Source organism: Abramis brama (genome assembly GCF_963993115.1).
Source record: "Abramis brama genome assembly, chromosome: 21".
NCBI lineage: Eukaryota > Metazoa > Chordata > Actinopteri > Cypriniformes > Leuciscidae > Abramis > Abramis brama.
Window position 1 is genome coordinate 3330043 of NC_139983.1, and position 15837 is coordinate 3345879.

At 36.7% G+C, this 15837-nt stretch overlaps 1 pseudogene across 1 annotated transcript in view; it reads left to right on the plus strand.

Annotated features, from left to right (window-relative positions):
• The first annotated feature begins 10405 nt into the window (after nucleotides 1-10405).
• LOC311072365 (nuclear factor 7, ovary-like) overlaps nucleotides 10406-15837 on the plus strand; it is a 13722-nt pseudogene continuing 8290 nt past the window's right edge. The window contains exon 1 of the transcript XR_014609532.1: nucleotides 10406-11108. The product of XR_014609532.1 is annotated as a nuclear factor 7, ovary-like (transcript). The remainder of the gene's footprint in view (nucleotides 11109-15837) is intronic.

A 15837-nucleotide genomic window follows, 5' to 3' on the forward strand; every position in this document is an offset into this window, starting at 1 on the left:
TAAAAATCAACCATCAATTAATACATCCTAGAAAGCAAATCCTGTTCTGACATAACGAGAAAGAAAGATATAAAGATAAGACATTATATCAAATGAGGAGACCCCCTTGCCTCATTTAGTATGGTTCTATGATGTGGTTCTATGAATATGCAAATGAGCCCCGCCTCCACTCACTCACTCAGCTCAGAGATCCACTGGTTGACGATCACACGTTGATCTGATTGGTTACAAGGTAGTTTGTGACGTCAGAAACACCAGCGATTTCAAAGCGTGTTTTTGAGACTGTCTTTGGTTCACTGCAGTTTTAAGGAGAAAACACTCAGCAATGCTGTCGACTTATGAATTTACACATGGTTTGTCTTAAAGCATATTAAAAACACCACATAGTATCGAAGCTTATGAGTAGCAAATTTCAATTTGAAAAGTAATATGCAAAATAACAATACAATATGTAAAATGGCAATGCATTTCTGTATTTTAATTTTAATTTTCCATTACATTTGTGCAACGTTTGGTGCTAAATGAAAATGAAAATTCAATTATATAATTTACATGTGCCATTTCATACACTAGTTTTAATATGTAAATTGAATACATATTTTAACGCTTTATAAGTTGCAAAATTAAAATTAAAATGTATTACAGAAATGATTAGATATGTTTCACATGTTCAAGCAAAAACTGTAACAAAATTGTAATTTAAATGTTATTTTTTCTTAATTGCATTTACACTCACAGTTAAGACACTTGCGATTGCATTTCCATTAAGTGTCCCGCAATGAATGTAGCAAAATTCAAAGTGCAATTTGAAAATGCATTCTGAGCCGATCACGTGCCCGCCCCGCCCTGTCAATCATAAGACCTGTCAGCATCCCATCGGACCAAATGAACCTTCGTTGGTTTCAACACTCCCCATCTCATCAAACATGTGTCTAAAATTACCTTTTGTACCATTCGGAGCTTGGGTCGTCTCTAAGAAAGAAGTTGTTATACGGGTAACTCTGGGCAACTGTTTTAACCACTTTATTCAAAGCTAATTCATCTCTAGCTTTTGGAGGAAAGTATGACATTATGTGCCTTGGATCAGGAGCACTATAGGATAGAATGGCATTCAAACTGTTTTCCCACCCAATATTATGTGAACATCTTCAGATTTCCCCGCATTTCATCTTTCTAGCTCTGGGTGACTCGCGATAGGCTTCTGGTGCAACACATATCCATTAACCCTCTCCATTCGTGAAGTGCACTTTGATTTTCGTGTGCTATTGTAATCAGAATCCAGCTCAGGGAGCAGAAGTTTCCTTCACACACATCCAGACCACCATTGTTCACCCACAGACCTTTCTGCATTATGAGGGTATTCTCTGGATAATTTGGGGAGTGACCGAGCCAATAGGTCACTGTCTCATTACCGTCCAAATGAAAACATACGTTGTTCACTGTCTGATACATCATCGGAATTAATTTTAGCCCCTCAGTTGAATTTAGGCTTGGCTCAGTCAACAACTTGATCTCACAGTGATTTCACCATGAGCTCCCAGGACACTTGTGATGTGGTCACAATGTGAGTTTACAGTGAGCTAAAAGTGTAACCTCACAGCGTCCTCACTGTGTGCTCATACTATGGTCACAATGTGAGGTCAAAGTGCACAAAGACTAGTTACCCAGCATGCATTGCAGCATGAAGCTTTTGATCGTCACCATTGTTGAGATTTATACGCTGATTCTTGATGTCTCTTTGTGTCTAAATGACACAGTAGGTCAAATGTTTGTGCCTCATTATGCATTTAAAATTCTTTGTAAATGATTATAAAGGCCCTTGCACACTGAGTCCGAAATTCGCATCCGAAATTTTTGCACGTTAAAAAATAAATACAACCTCACGTTATGTCAATCACGCTTGCACCGAAACTTTCATCCGTCAAAAAAAATTTTGGATCAGGTTCGATTTTCTGCATTTTTCGCATCCGTAGCAAGCATTTTGAATGGTGTTTTGACAATTTAGAGCCACCGAATCACGAATATGAAAAAACACATGCGAAAATTGATGGACTCAGTGTGCAAGGACCTTAACACTGTTGGATCTCATATTTTATAATCACAGGGCAATTATAATTAAATATATAAAATGAACAACACCACACAAAGACTGCATACTGAATATAGGTGATGATTATGTTGTTATCAACATCATCTGGATACATTCTCTTTTGGCTTTTTTTCTGCTATAACAAATGTGTCAACACAGTGTGTTACAAACACAGTTACAGCAGCCAGAGAAAATATAAAGTCTAAAAGTCAAGGGTCGAGAGCCCAACTATAGCAAACACTAACGTCAAACGAAATAATAAAACATCAATATCTAAACCTCTATTAATTCTCAACAAGAGCTTCTTTATAAATAAAGTCAGTCTGGTTAGTTATAAGTGAAGCTGGTAATGCAGTTTGTAAAGTTGTTGAGAGATTTTTGTTTTATTATTTTATTTCATCTAAGGCTATGGCTGGAAGTCAGTTGTATGTTTGGAGAACGTTCTTAACGAGTCTGTGCAGTAGTGAGCAGGAGGTATAGCCGCGATATCAAGGTCACTCCTGCAGAAATGGTTAGTAAAAAATTTACTGTGGCTTTGGCTTCACTTTATAGCACTTGTGCGGCACGCTTGGTCCAGAGAGAGATCTGAATCCACATCAGAAATGATAATGCAATCAAAATCAACATTACAAAAGAGAACGTGAGCACCAATCTGATGGATGCACATTTCAATTAATATTAAAATTCCATCAAATATTAAAATTCCATCAAATTGAATTGAATAATCCTTACATATTATTCATATTATGAATTAAGAATTAAAAAAATCTAGAGCTCAAAACATTTGGTATATAAATCTTAAAACTTACATTTAAACATGTTCTTTTTTATGAATATGAATCACAGACTAAACGGTTCATTCCCTTGTTCCATTAAGATTTATACAAAATGTTGTCTTAATTTGTAATATAAATAATATGTGAGGATTATTAGATTCAATTTGATGGAGTTTTACACTGTGAAAATGATAATAGTCTATAAGGTCAATTGTGATTTCAGTGATGGCAGAAAGGGAAGAGGTAAATTAATATAAAGGAAGGCAATGATCAAACTGCTGATTACAGGAAGTACTCATAAAATATTAGCATATTACTTGAGTTGTGTATGAAGTGCTTGTGTTGAAACAGGAGAGAGGCTGTTACTGATGGATCAAATGATGGCTCGTGTGACTGTTTTTAGGGGAATTCATAAATATACCTGTATCACAGGTTCTCAGTGGGACACACACCTGTCTGTCATGAGTTATATAGCGCTTGTACTGGATGTGTTTATATTTGTTTTGTTGGATAATGGTTTGACTCTTATACTGTGGACAGTGAGAAGAACTGATTATGGGATACACGAGGGTCTTTATGCACTGATTTCAGTGTTTCAAGTAGGGGAGACCGGGGACAGTTGCAACATGTCATTTTTCTCCAATCAGAAACAAGCGAGAGTGATGACACTCACACTGTACATGCACAGTTAGACCCTCCCCCCACTAAGAAGACTGTAGACATATTCAACATTTGCTGCTGCATTTATTGAACAAAACTTGTTTTGGAGGTATGAAAGTAAATTCTTTCATGAGATATACTTTTTGTCATACTGTCCTGACATTTTGTATGAATTAATCTAAACTTACTTAGTTTGAATTATTGTTTTGTTGACTTCTAAGTGACATGGTTAGCATGTGTCTATAGTGTGTCTAGCAGGCGTATGATGTTCTGTCATGGCTCATAGGGTTTGGGACAGTTGCAACAAGTTATAAATTGCATGTTTAATAAAGGTTTGATGCATTGCAAATTGTTCAATTCTTCCTGTCTGACACTGAAATATGGAGAGATTGAATAGCATCTGTAACACCTGCACACTGAATATATGTAGGCCTATGTTCTACACATAAACTAACAAAACTCAATAACTGTTATTTGATAAATATGACTAAATAAATAAATTATAGGCTACAATAATATTATTGAAATAAATAATACTATAATATTATAGTAGGCCTAAAACAGTTAATATTTTCAGAATTATATGCTCATTGAGACAAAAAGCTAAAAATTAAATAATTAGGTATTTTTAACGTGTTGCAACCGTCCCTGGGTCGGGGTCAGTTGCAACATCTGACTTCTTCCATTCAAATAAATACTGTGAACGATATGTCATATATAATCATCTTTAAATGGTATGGGTAATTAGCAGACAGATGCAAGTTTAATATATACAAATTTGGTTGGTCTAGTCCAAATAGTCTCTGAGTAACTGAGAGAAATGCAAAAAGTGTTGCAACTGTCCCCGGTCTCCCCTACTTTATAATGTGAGATACTGTTGATGTTGAAGTCAAACTCGTGCTGGTAGAAATCTAGAGAACTGATGAACTCTTCAGTCAAATGCTCCAGAAGCTCATCAATGTCAGCTAGAAAACACACACAAATCTCACAGAGTAAACCAGATAACACTGATTATCTTTCTCAGGGGTTTAGTTACGGTCTCTGCCGATCTTCTTCCAGATTAAAGCTCTTCAAGATGTTTTTGACGTTTCTGGTCGATGCTCACAGAAGCTTCTGGAAGTTTCGTCACTGAAGAAGAAACAAGACACACACACACCTCATTCATAAATGCTGAGGAACACATTATGTGCCAAATGTTCATTAAAGTAAACAAAATACTGTTGTTGAAATGATTGTTCTTCCCCGAGAGAACGAGTGATGGATCTGCACTGTAAAAAAGAATACATTGATTTTATTGATATCTAATCAATAAAATTGAGGCAACAGATTACAAGCAATATTATTAATTAAATGTAACAAATTAGAATTGAGTAATAATTAATCAAATTAATTCCTTAAAAGTTAACCATTTAAAATGAGTAAAATTTACAAAATATCTTTTATTGCAAACATTGAAGACACCTGGTGTTAACAAGCAGAATCACTAAAGGAGAAAACCATAATTAAAGTCACCATTGTGGAGATCAGTGTGTGTTTTAGTTGGGCTCTTGACCCTTAAATTATTAACTTTAAGTTTTGTTTGGCTGCTGTACCTGAGTTATAACAGCCAGATGAACAAAGAGAAAAGGTGATCTGAATGTGTTGGTTGTGTTTTAACATAATCATTATTTCACAATCATTTGACCTGAATCACTGAACTCGTCTGCGTGCTTTGTGTACCTGAATAATCTGTGGGTTCCCGGACTAGTTCCGGGTGGCGTAGTCGGACTTAATCCAGAATTGCAAACTGCCACACAACCAAGAGAAATATATGTCAACCTCAAAAATGTAACATTGGATCTGTACATCCGCATCGGGGAATAACATTATAATCTCGTTCACGGTAGAGAAAGATGCATGTAGGCTACACAGGAAAAGTAACCATGAAGACACTGAATTTAACATAAAACAGCCGTCATAATAATCACAAATACACTTACATTGCTGTAAATGAGTTTTATGAATGAATGACTTGCTCTAATTTTGCTGGTCTTCGTCAACAACACGCGCTTTTGCACCATCTGATGGTGAGGTCGACTAACAGCAGATGGAGAGTATGCTCGGTAATCTATTGCTTTTCCTGCAGTTCCTGGACGTCAATGTTGAATTTACTGTCGAATTGAACCACTGAATTTGTGGAAGCGAATTTTGCAAAGCGCAAATAAAATGGCCCGAACATTGCCTGTTGAATATTATTGGTTGTATTTTTAAACAGTTTGAATATTTTGGAAGTGAAATATGAAAGGTGAATATGGATTATTGAATTTTTAATAATGAAAAGGCGTTTGAAATGTTTTTAATTGAAATAATCACAGCTTAAATATTCAACCATGCTGAATTTCAGCCCATAAAAATGCAAGCCCTAAAAATACAATGCATTAAAATGCAAGCATGGTTAATGCAATGCCTATTTTTTCAAGTAGTGCAATTCAACAGGCTTTTTATTTCAAAAACATTTGACATTATTTTACTTCCATATAAAAAGTAAAAATTATGACATGAAGTGATAATTATGAGATAAAAAATGTGAAATTATGAGATAAAAAGTGAAAATGATGACAAACTAAATTGAAATGATGAGATAAAATTGAAATTATAACCTACTAAGTATTTATATGGCATACTAAGATTAAAAAGTCGAAATTGTGACTTTGTGTCATAATCATGACTTTTATGTAATAATTTTGACTTTAAATGTTATAAATATGATTTACAAAAGCATGATTTTTCTTATGTGTCTAACATGATCCTCTATACTGCTATTGCAAGCTGAATATTGAATATTAGGCTGTACTTTATTGTAAATGCTTGGGGCCCCGGGGCCCTCTGCTGGTCAGAAGGCATCAATGCATCTTTATTAACTAATAACACACATTCAGTTATGACAGCTTACTATAAATTATGTCAAAAGTCCATTCTCTGGTACAATCGATGTTAGGCAGTGTGAAGATGCAGCTTTGATTCTGTGCAAATAAATGCAGCATCAGTGCTGGACTCACTTTACACACACATCTTGTTGAAAAGTGCAGTGGTTCCCAAACTGTGGTGCGTGTTCATTTACTTCCAGCCCACCTTAAAATAACATTAACACCGAGCATGTGTTTCTAACAGGTAAAATGCCGTAAATACATGACATTCAATCAGTGGCGGATTAAAATTCTTTGGAAAAAAATATGCCTAAATAAAATGTGCTTCATATGATCATTTACATTCTGTTATTATTATTGTACTAACTCAAAGTAATTCATATTAATAAACTTATCTGATAACAGGTTACAGCAATGTTAGTTCAAGCAGAAAAAATGGCCTGGCTACTTTTTAGTGGCGTTGGTTCCGTAAATATTTTTCTTATTCATTTTTCCCAAAGGGATTTTACAGTTTTTCTGAATAGTTAAAACACATTTCTTGAAACTCACTTTCTCAAAACCTTGAACACAAAAAAACAAATTTTCAAGCCACATTCAGAGAACATCTGACTCTTCTGGCAAAATCAAACAATTGCCTCAAAATTGGCTCCATTTTTTGATGTGTGTCTAACGAATGATCTGTAGTGTTTATAATATTGACTCGTGTGTATGATCTGAGAGCATTGTCTGATTTTGAGCAGATAAAATGGTTTTGAGGCAATTGCTTGATTTCCTACCAAGTACCAACTGTCACCTGCGCGTTCATGAGAGGGTTGAGTAAAGCGTGACGTAAGCGCACCGGAAAACCGAATGTCGAATTATTATTATTTTTTAACGTTTTTATTATTGCTCACAACAAAATACAAACAATAACAGATATTAATAATGAAAAACAAACCATGCAGAAGAACAGAGACACCAGTTCTCGCGCGAGTTTCACAAAGAGAATGCAATGAACGCTTAAAGCTTCACCAAACGCGAAGCCATTCAAGCCGACCCTATGAAGCCGACTCTCATGCACTCGCTGGTGACAGTTGGTCGTTAGCGAAAAGATGAGTAAATTATAAAAACATTTCTGGGTGTACTGTATTTTCTTTTAATACATAATACAGAATAGAAAAAGACTCCTTCTTAAGATTAGGCTAATCAGTGGAACGATAGAAAAAGAAGAGGAGGACCAAGAGGAGGAGGAAGCCATGCAAGAGAAGCAAAAAAGGACAAAACATGCTACTTTCTGTCAGGACTTTAGTATTTGAAATGAAAAGTTGATTTAAAAAAAAAAGAAAAAAAAAAAGAATAAGAAGTGTAATATGTTGTAAATCTGTTTTGAAATAAGTTGTTTTTCAAATAAAGGTTTTCCAAGTGATGTCAGATTGTGTGTGTGTACATGTGTTTTTATTGTACTTACCCTGTAACTACATGAAACAATAATTTACAGCCCGCAATGCCATACTTACCCTGTAACTACATGGAATACTTACAGTCTAAATAATTTGTTATTATCCTGGTTGTAACCCCTTTATTCCCAAGACTTTACATATTATTCCCCTATACTTACACGTAAGTACTTTATAGGTAGGCTACACTGTAATTACCGAAAGTTACACTGTAATTTCGTTTTAATTACGCAGTACTTTCCGGGCTGTAATCTAAAGCGTTACCAATATTTTTTATTAAACAATGACAGACAACAAAAATGTGTGCTTGTGTGAGTGTGTGTGAACAAGAAAAACAAAAACCAGGGGCAGGTAATCCATGAAACAGACAGGACTGGTGATGGCCATAACAATCCTAGAGGTCCAGCATTGTTCTCACAAGCCGCTTCACTCAAGACAATAAAACATAATGAAAAGTTAGTATATCCCAAATTTAATTAAATAAAAGTTGCTATAAAGGTGGCAGCGATTCATTACCGAACTCTTAGCTGACGAAGTCGCGCTAGCTAACTAGCTAGCAGGCAGTGCTTGAAAATTGGTTGAAACAACCAGCATAAAATATAAATAATTACGCTGTGCATGTACAAATGAAGACCAGTATAAGCATCGCAAAGGGCCTCTGAAACAATATAGACAGTTGACAATTCAAAAGAGGTCGATATTTCAGCAACTTAACTCTGGAACAACTCGACGCGCAGCAATGTAAGTGAATGGTGTCCAACGCCCAAATGACAATGTTTGGAACTATTCCGATCTTCAAATCCCGGAAGTAGGCGGTTAAAAGCGCCGCCATTTTTTACAACGGAGGTCTATGGGAGTGTCGCAACTCTTTTCTCTCTATGGCTCTGGTGTTTACCTACTGTCTCCCTGACAACGCATGGTGGTTGTCAAGTCTGAAAACTGACACAATCTGAACTTATTAAGAAAAAAATGATTTTGAGTTAAGAAAGTACATTTTTTGACCAAGACTATTTTTTGTCTAGTATCTAAACTATTGCAGATAAATAAGTTTGACTTATATTAGATTCAAATGTAGTTTCTTAGGCAAAAAAAAAAAGAAGTTAATCAGACAGTTTGTTCCAGAGATGGATTGAGACATTGTTCTTTTATGTCAATAAACCTGTTTTTGAAGCATATCTTATAGTGTGGCATCCATTTTTGCTTCTTTTGTGTAATTGTTACAAGTTACCCCAGCATGTGTTACAACCTACCCCGGTATTGGGGTAGGTTGTAACGAAGGTACTTCATGTATTTGACACCAACTCACAAGGTCTGTGATATTCTTGTAGAGGATTGAATTGGTGCCATTTGTAGTGAACACATGTGGGTACTTTGTATAAAAGTTTGAGAACTCTAGCTACAAAATTCAGTGAGTTATAGTTACTGAAGCAAAAAGTGTTACAACCATACCCGGTCTCCCATGCCTGCATTTGATGAATGCTGTGGAATGAACTGTACTAAACATGTTTAAAGTTCAGATCTATGCTCAAAAAGAGGGGTGACAGTTAACAGGTTAAAATGTGTTGTTTTTATACATCTAATCAATAGTTTTATTTTGTACCAGTTCAGTTATGCTGTGCATTTCTAGCGCTTCACATCTGGGAGCTGATTGGTCAGCTGGTCATGATTGTCCTGATCCGAAGCGTCTGCCGTTCCTCACATGAATCTGATTGTGTGTTTGCAGGTTCGGGCTCACCTTACATCACACGCTGAGCCTGGCGTCAGCTTACAGCGAGGAGCGTCCCGACACTCAGACCCCTGCGGTCTCCACACTGAACTCAGACGGGCCGGCCATGGTCGACTACATCTTCTACTCCACCCGGAGGAGCGGATCTGCTGGAGAGGAAGGTAATGACCTGAGCTCCATCAACTATCATCCAGCATGAAGATGAGCTCAGTTTAAGGCTTCGTCTGCATTACTCCACATACATTTGAAAACGCTGTTTTCGTTTCAAAGCGCTCTCCGTCCACACTGGCGTTTTCAGGCGTTTTCCAGAAGCTAACACTAAATTCACCTTTACTGCGCATGAGTAAACCCTCACAAAAGCTCACTGAGATGATACTGACGGGAAAATAAATAATAGTGCAATTCTTCTGACAGGATAATTTTATTTAGCAAAATATATCATCATTCACTGAAGCGTCCAGCAAACTCACTCAGCATTATATACATCCTTCAGCTGAAAGAGAGTGAACCTGAAGGCTTGTGTGTTGATTGTCTGTCCTCTGTCAATAAACTGCAGACGTGGTCCACCGAAGCCAGTGGTGTCGGGAGTTTCTTTGTGGTTCGAGACATAGTCCACTACAAATGGATACTTGAACAAACAATCTCTCTAAAAATAAAGAGCAATAAATAAAACACACAAATAAAGTGTCTTTTTTATTGCCAATATTTGTGTTTTTCATTGTTCTTTAGTGTTTGATTCAAGGTTTTAATATATAGCATTATACCTGAGAAAGTTTTAATTGAAGTTTTGGAAAATGGAAGTTAAAATTTAACCTGAAGAAATCCTGATGTTGTTCTTTGACCCACATGTGATCATAAACTCCACCCTCTTACAACACTTGCCAGGAAGAGACTGACTTATTATTTCTCTGTTCTGTCATGCTGACTCTCTTCTCTCTCGACAATAAGCAATAAAGAAGCAGCGATCAGTGGAGAATGAAGACAAACACTTTCAAGAAGGATTTTTGAGACATTTGTTTCTGAACAGACAGCAGATCGCTGTGATTCTCAAGGTGATTCGTTTTTAAACCCGTCGTTCAGAAAGTGACAGTAAAGTTTGTGTTGCTGGAGCTCAAACGGTGAAAATGGCTTCACTAAATGTCTCTGCTGAAGAGCTTTCTTGTCCCGTGTGCTGTGAAATCTTCAAGGCTCCTGTTGTTTTATCATGTAGTCACAGTGTCTGTAAAGAGTGTCTTCAACAGTTCTGGAGAACCAAGAAAACTCAGGAGTGTCCTGTCTGCAGGAGAAGATCCTCCTCCATATAATCTGGCATTAAAAAACATGTGCGAGTCGATCCTGAAGGAGAGAAATGAGACGCATTCATCAGGATCTGAGGAGATCTGCAGTTTACACAGTGAGAAACTCAAACTCTTCTGTCTGGAGGACAAACAGCCTGTGTGTGTAGTGTGTATTACTTCACAACAACACGACAATCACAAAGTCAGACCCATCAGTGAAGTGGTTTCATCATATAAGGTAAGACAAATATCTCTTGTTTTACATGTAAATTAAACTGAAAGTGACATGAAGAGAGTAGTAAACACACACACACACACACACACTCATTCACACACACACACACACACACACACACACACACACTCATTCACATTCACACACACACACACACACACACACATACACTCATTCACACACACTCACTCTGTTTTATGGTGCGTCCTTTAATCTTTACACCTTTTACCTCTTTATTTATTATTCTCAGGTATGTAAGGAAAGTCGAATCTGGACAAAACTATAAGCATTCAAAAAGTACTTACAATTAGTTCAGCAGACTTCCCTGTGGTCAGTTCTTGCTTAAGGCTCTTAAATTACTACTCTGGTAGACAATAACTTGCCAATAATATAATATAAGTTTTATTAAATTTAACAAAAGTTGTATAAAAGTACAATAGTAAAGTTACAAAAATAAGTTTCAATCAAGGTACAATCAGCTGGTTTCAGGCGTCGAGGGACACTGCGCTATTCAGTATCCGTCCGTTCAGTCTCTCTCTCAGTCTTTTATATGTAGACGGTCAAACACTGTCAAGCTCTCTTCTGCCGTCATCACATGGAGTGCTGCCAAATCCTCCGCCAATGCCTTCAGTTCTTTACGGTGCAGTCCTTTCCAATATTTTCGAGCCCGTTTTCTCTTCTTTCTTCTCTTGATCGTCTATAACATACACCTGAACTAATACATTTTCCATTTATCATAAAAACTATTTCTAATACATAAGTGCTTTCTACTCTAAATCAGTCAATACATATATTTCATGCAAGTAAGTAGTTTTCTTAATAATAGTGAAATCACACAATACATATTCTGTGCAGCATTAGTAATTGGGTAACATACATCTACTTAAGCAAAAGCATTATTACTATTTAGGTTACATCAATATAAAGCAAATCAAGCATTAATCAAGGCAGTATAATTGCAAAATCATCATCTCCATTAACAACTCACACAGACACACACACACACAGGACCATATCATACACCCAGAGCAATGCAGTGCCAGGAGCGACGCAATAAGTGTGTTTTGCTAGTTTCAGCCCGATGCAGTTTTCATTTTCACGTCCAGCGCCACGTTGTTTAAATAGCAAATGCATCTGTGCCGATCTGTGTGTCCATGGGCTGCTGGTCTGAGAACGAGGAGTGTGTTCAGGCGCATTGTTGGTGTGTTGCTATTTTGAGGAACTGAAATAGACTGAGCCATTGACCAACTGAAACCTGGTCTAAAGTCAATGATGCAGTAATTATTATTATTTTTTGTTATTTAAAGAGCGCGTTAGTAATGTGCGCCTATTGGCGGATCCACAACGTGCGTACACTCTGCTTATCACACACACTCTGCTTATTACACACACACACACATACACACACACACACACACACACACACAGCAGCAGCACAGACACTTGCCAAATATTAAAGGGGTGGTTGATTATGATTTCATTTTTCTAGCTTTAGTTAGTGTGTAATGTTGCTGTTTGAGCGTAAACAACATCTGCAAAGTTACAACGCTCAAAGTTCAAAGCAAAGGGAGATATTTGATTTTACAGAAATCTCTTTTTAAGGACTACAACAAACGGCTGGTCGAGACTAGAGACTAGAGAGACTACAGGACTACTTAGAGACTACAGGACATTCCTCCCGGGTTAGTGACATCACAAACCCTAAAATTTACATAAACCCCGCCCCCTGAACACGATTTATGGATTATCAAGACAGAATATGCTAATCAATGACTAGAAGATAGTTAACTCCACATAAGCTACATAAACTCATCAACTAACCATTCAGAAATGTCCTGTTGCTTCTACATGTTGTCTCTTCTTCTTGAGTCTCTCCATCATTCTCTGAATCCGGTTTGAACATAAAAGGCTAAAAGTTTTTGAAATGTTCAGTGTGTGTGTGTGAGGTCACAGAACAAAGAAGACGTTGTTTGCCGGCAGCCAATGAAGACCATAGGCGTTAATTTTGCAAATGTGTTTCATCGTTAGGTATGCCGGTCACAGAAGTGAGACTGGAGTTACTGACGACTCGTTTAGGCGGTTCAGACTCGATTCTTTCTTTTGGGAAACAATAACTTTATTTATCGAGCACTTTCCACTTTACAACTTTGCAGAACATTTACATTCACAAACAGCCGTATTACACACTGCATGAAAGGGAATATTCGAGAAAGCATATGGGGCACTTTAAGACCTTTTAACAAACTTGATGCTGTTGAAAAAGTCCTATTTAAGTGTAGATTTGATTGAATAGGGCTTCAGTAATCAGGACTGGTTGTGTTTAGTCCAGCTGAACCACATTATAAATACATTTCATAGATCTAAGCAAACATAAAAATAGGTATTTCTTAAAATTTGCAGACGACACAGTTATTGTGAGTCTTTTAGAAGAAAATGAAACGTGCCATGGTCCAGTGGTTGATGATTTTGTGAAGTGGTGTGATGATGCCTTTTTGCAGATTAATGTATCCAAGACAAAAGACATGAATATTGACTTCAGAATACAAACACATCCTTCCCAAGACACATTTGTTAAGTTCAATAAGGTGGAATGTGTGGACAGCTACAAATATCTGGGGACAATTATTGATAAAAGATTGCGGTTTGATTTGAACACAGAGGTATGGGCGCCATATAGGGGGGAAAAGTTAGGACAATTCTAAGGGCCCCTGACTGACAGGGGCCCCAACAAATAAGTAAAAACTAATTTAAACATTTTATTATATTATACACTATATAAACCATCATCATTGAGTATATTTCAAATAATAATAACATGAATGATGTCTTTGATTTTACTTATTTTGGCAATAAAAGTTAAATATCCCCATTGACAAAAGAGCAAACATTCATATTGACCGACCACCCCCCTGTATCTGCATGAAATGGTTTGGTCCTGCCTTAGCGTGCGCGGTGTTTAAACTTGCAGACAGTCAGTCGATGCGCCAGAAACACACAGAGACCTGGTTTTCAACAAAGGAAAGAGAGAAAAGAGAGAGAGAGGAAAGACAAAAGAAAGGGTGTCAATCTGTAACCCAGTTTTTCCCCAAGAAAGGTGGGTAGCCTTTAGTCTGTGAGCGGTATTAACCTGTTGTCCATAGTGAAATAAGCTAGCTAGCTGCAGGCTAGTGTTAGCCTACATTTCATCAACATTTAATCAGTGCAGGGAAACGTTTAGCAAGATATTCATATTAAATCATTGTCCATGCCCATTTTAGCAGACTAAACAACAGATGAGTCAGCAGCACCCCAGTCTCCCCATAACTACCCCTCCCTGTCCCAGTGAAGAAGGCGAGCAACACTGTGTTAATGACTTGGCATCACTCCAGGGAGTCTGTGTGGGGTTCCCTGACTGTCTCTCTTGCTCTTTTTCCCATGACAAAAAAGAAAATGAAATATTTATTAATGACAGAAATCAAACACAAATTATTTTCTCACATAATGACCATTATGACAAAAAAAAAATAAAAAAAAATAACCTCCTGTCTGTACTGGATGCAGTTAGAAACAATGAGTAGCTTACCTCAACCTGCATGTAAGTTACAGACAATATTAAAATAATCCAGTTTGATGCGTTCATTTAGACTGAATTTTGGCCGTTAAATGACATCTATAGATACAGACTTTGTTATTCCCATCATTCCAAACCTCAAAACCTATTGATTTAGTGATCGCTTGATCTGTTTTGTAGCGCTATAATAACCCTGATGTGGAAATTCCGTTTTACACGTCAACTTTATTTTGTTGTTGGCATATATGTGCAGTTATGTTACAAAAATCTGCTGTTTTCATTGTTTTGAGATGATGATGTTAAATTATTTTAATTAAAAAGTTAATATATATTTAGGTTTTTTCTTTTTTTAAATCTGTCATTAATTTTACAATAAAAATACATTGAGACTGTAAAGGATTGCCTTAAGGACATTTTTATGGTGGCTTTTAATCTTGCATCAAATAGTGAACTGCATACTGTATGCAGACTTGCATTTACAAATCACCAGCAGTAAATATTGTGCTAGTACTAGTATTGAACTACAAGAAGCAAGACAGTTGCAAGCCTTTGATTAGAGTTATGTAAAGCTTTTGATGGGACAGTTAGGTCCTAGAGATGTGGTGCCAACAGCTGCGCAGAGGGGGCCCAATTTGATTTTTTTGTCATGGGGCCCAAAATTCCTGGTGGCGGCCCTGCACAGAGGCCCTGTGTAAAAAGGGACAGCAGCGCCTTTACTGTCTTAGAAAATTAAGATCATTTAACACAGACAAACACTGATGGAATTGTTCTATAAGTCGTATATAGAGCCAGTGTTGTCCTTTTCCATTAGCTGTTGGTTTGGAAATCTTAGTGTGAAATACAAAAATGCACTAAATAAATTAGTCAATAATAGTGGGAAGATTATAGGTAAAGAGCAAAGAAGCTTGACAGCTCTGTTTAACAGAAGTGTCTTGAGTCGAGCCCATTCTGTGCTTTTAGACAGTGAACACTTCTTATATCCAGAGTTCTTTATGTTGCCCTCAGGTCGTCGCTATAGATTACCAAAGATTAAAAATAATCGATACAAATACTCTTTTGTTCCGAGTGCAATCAGACTATTAAATAAGTCTTAAAGGTATTTATTAAGGTTTTTTATATTTTAGGTACTCTTTGTATTTTTTGTAATTTGTAATATGTGTTGTTATTTATTATCATGATGTA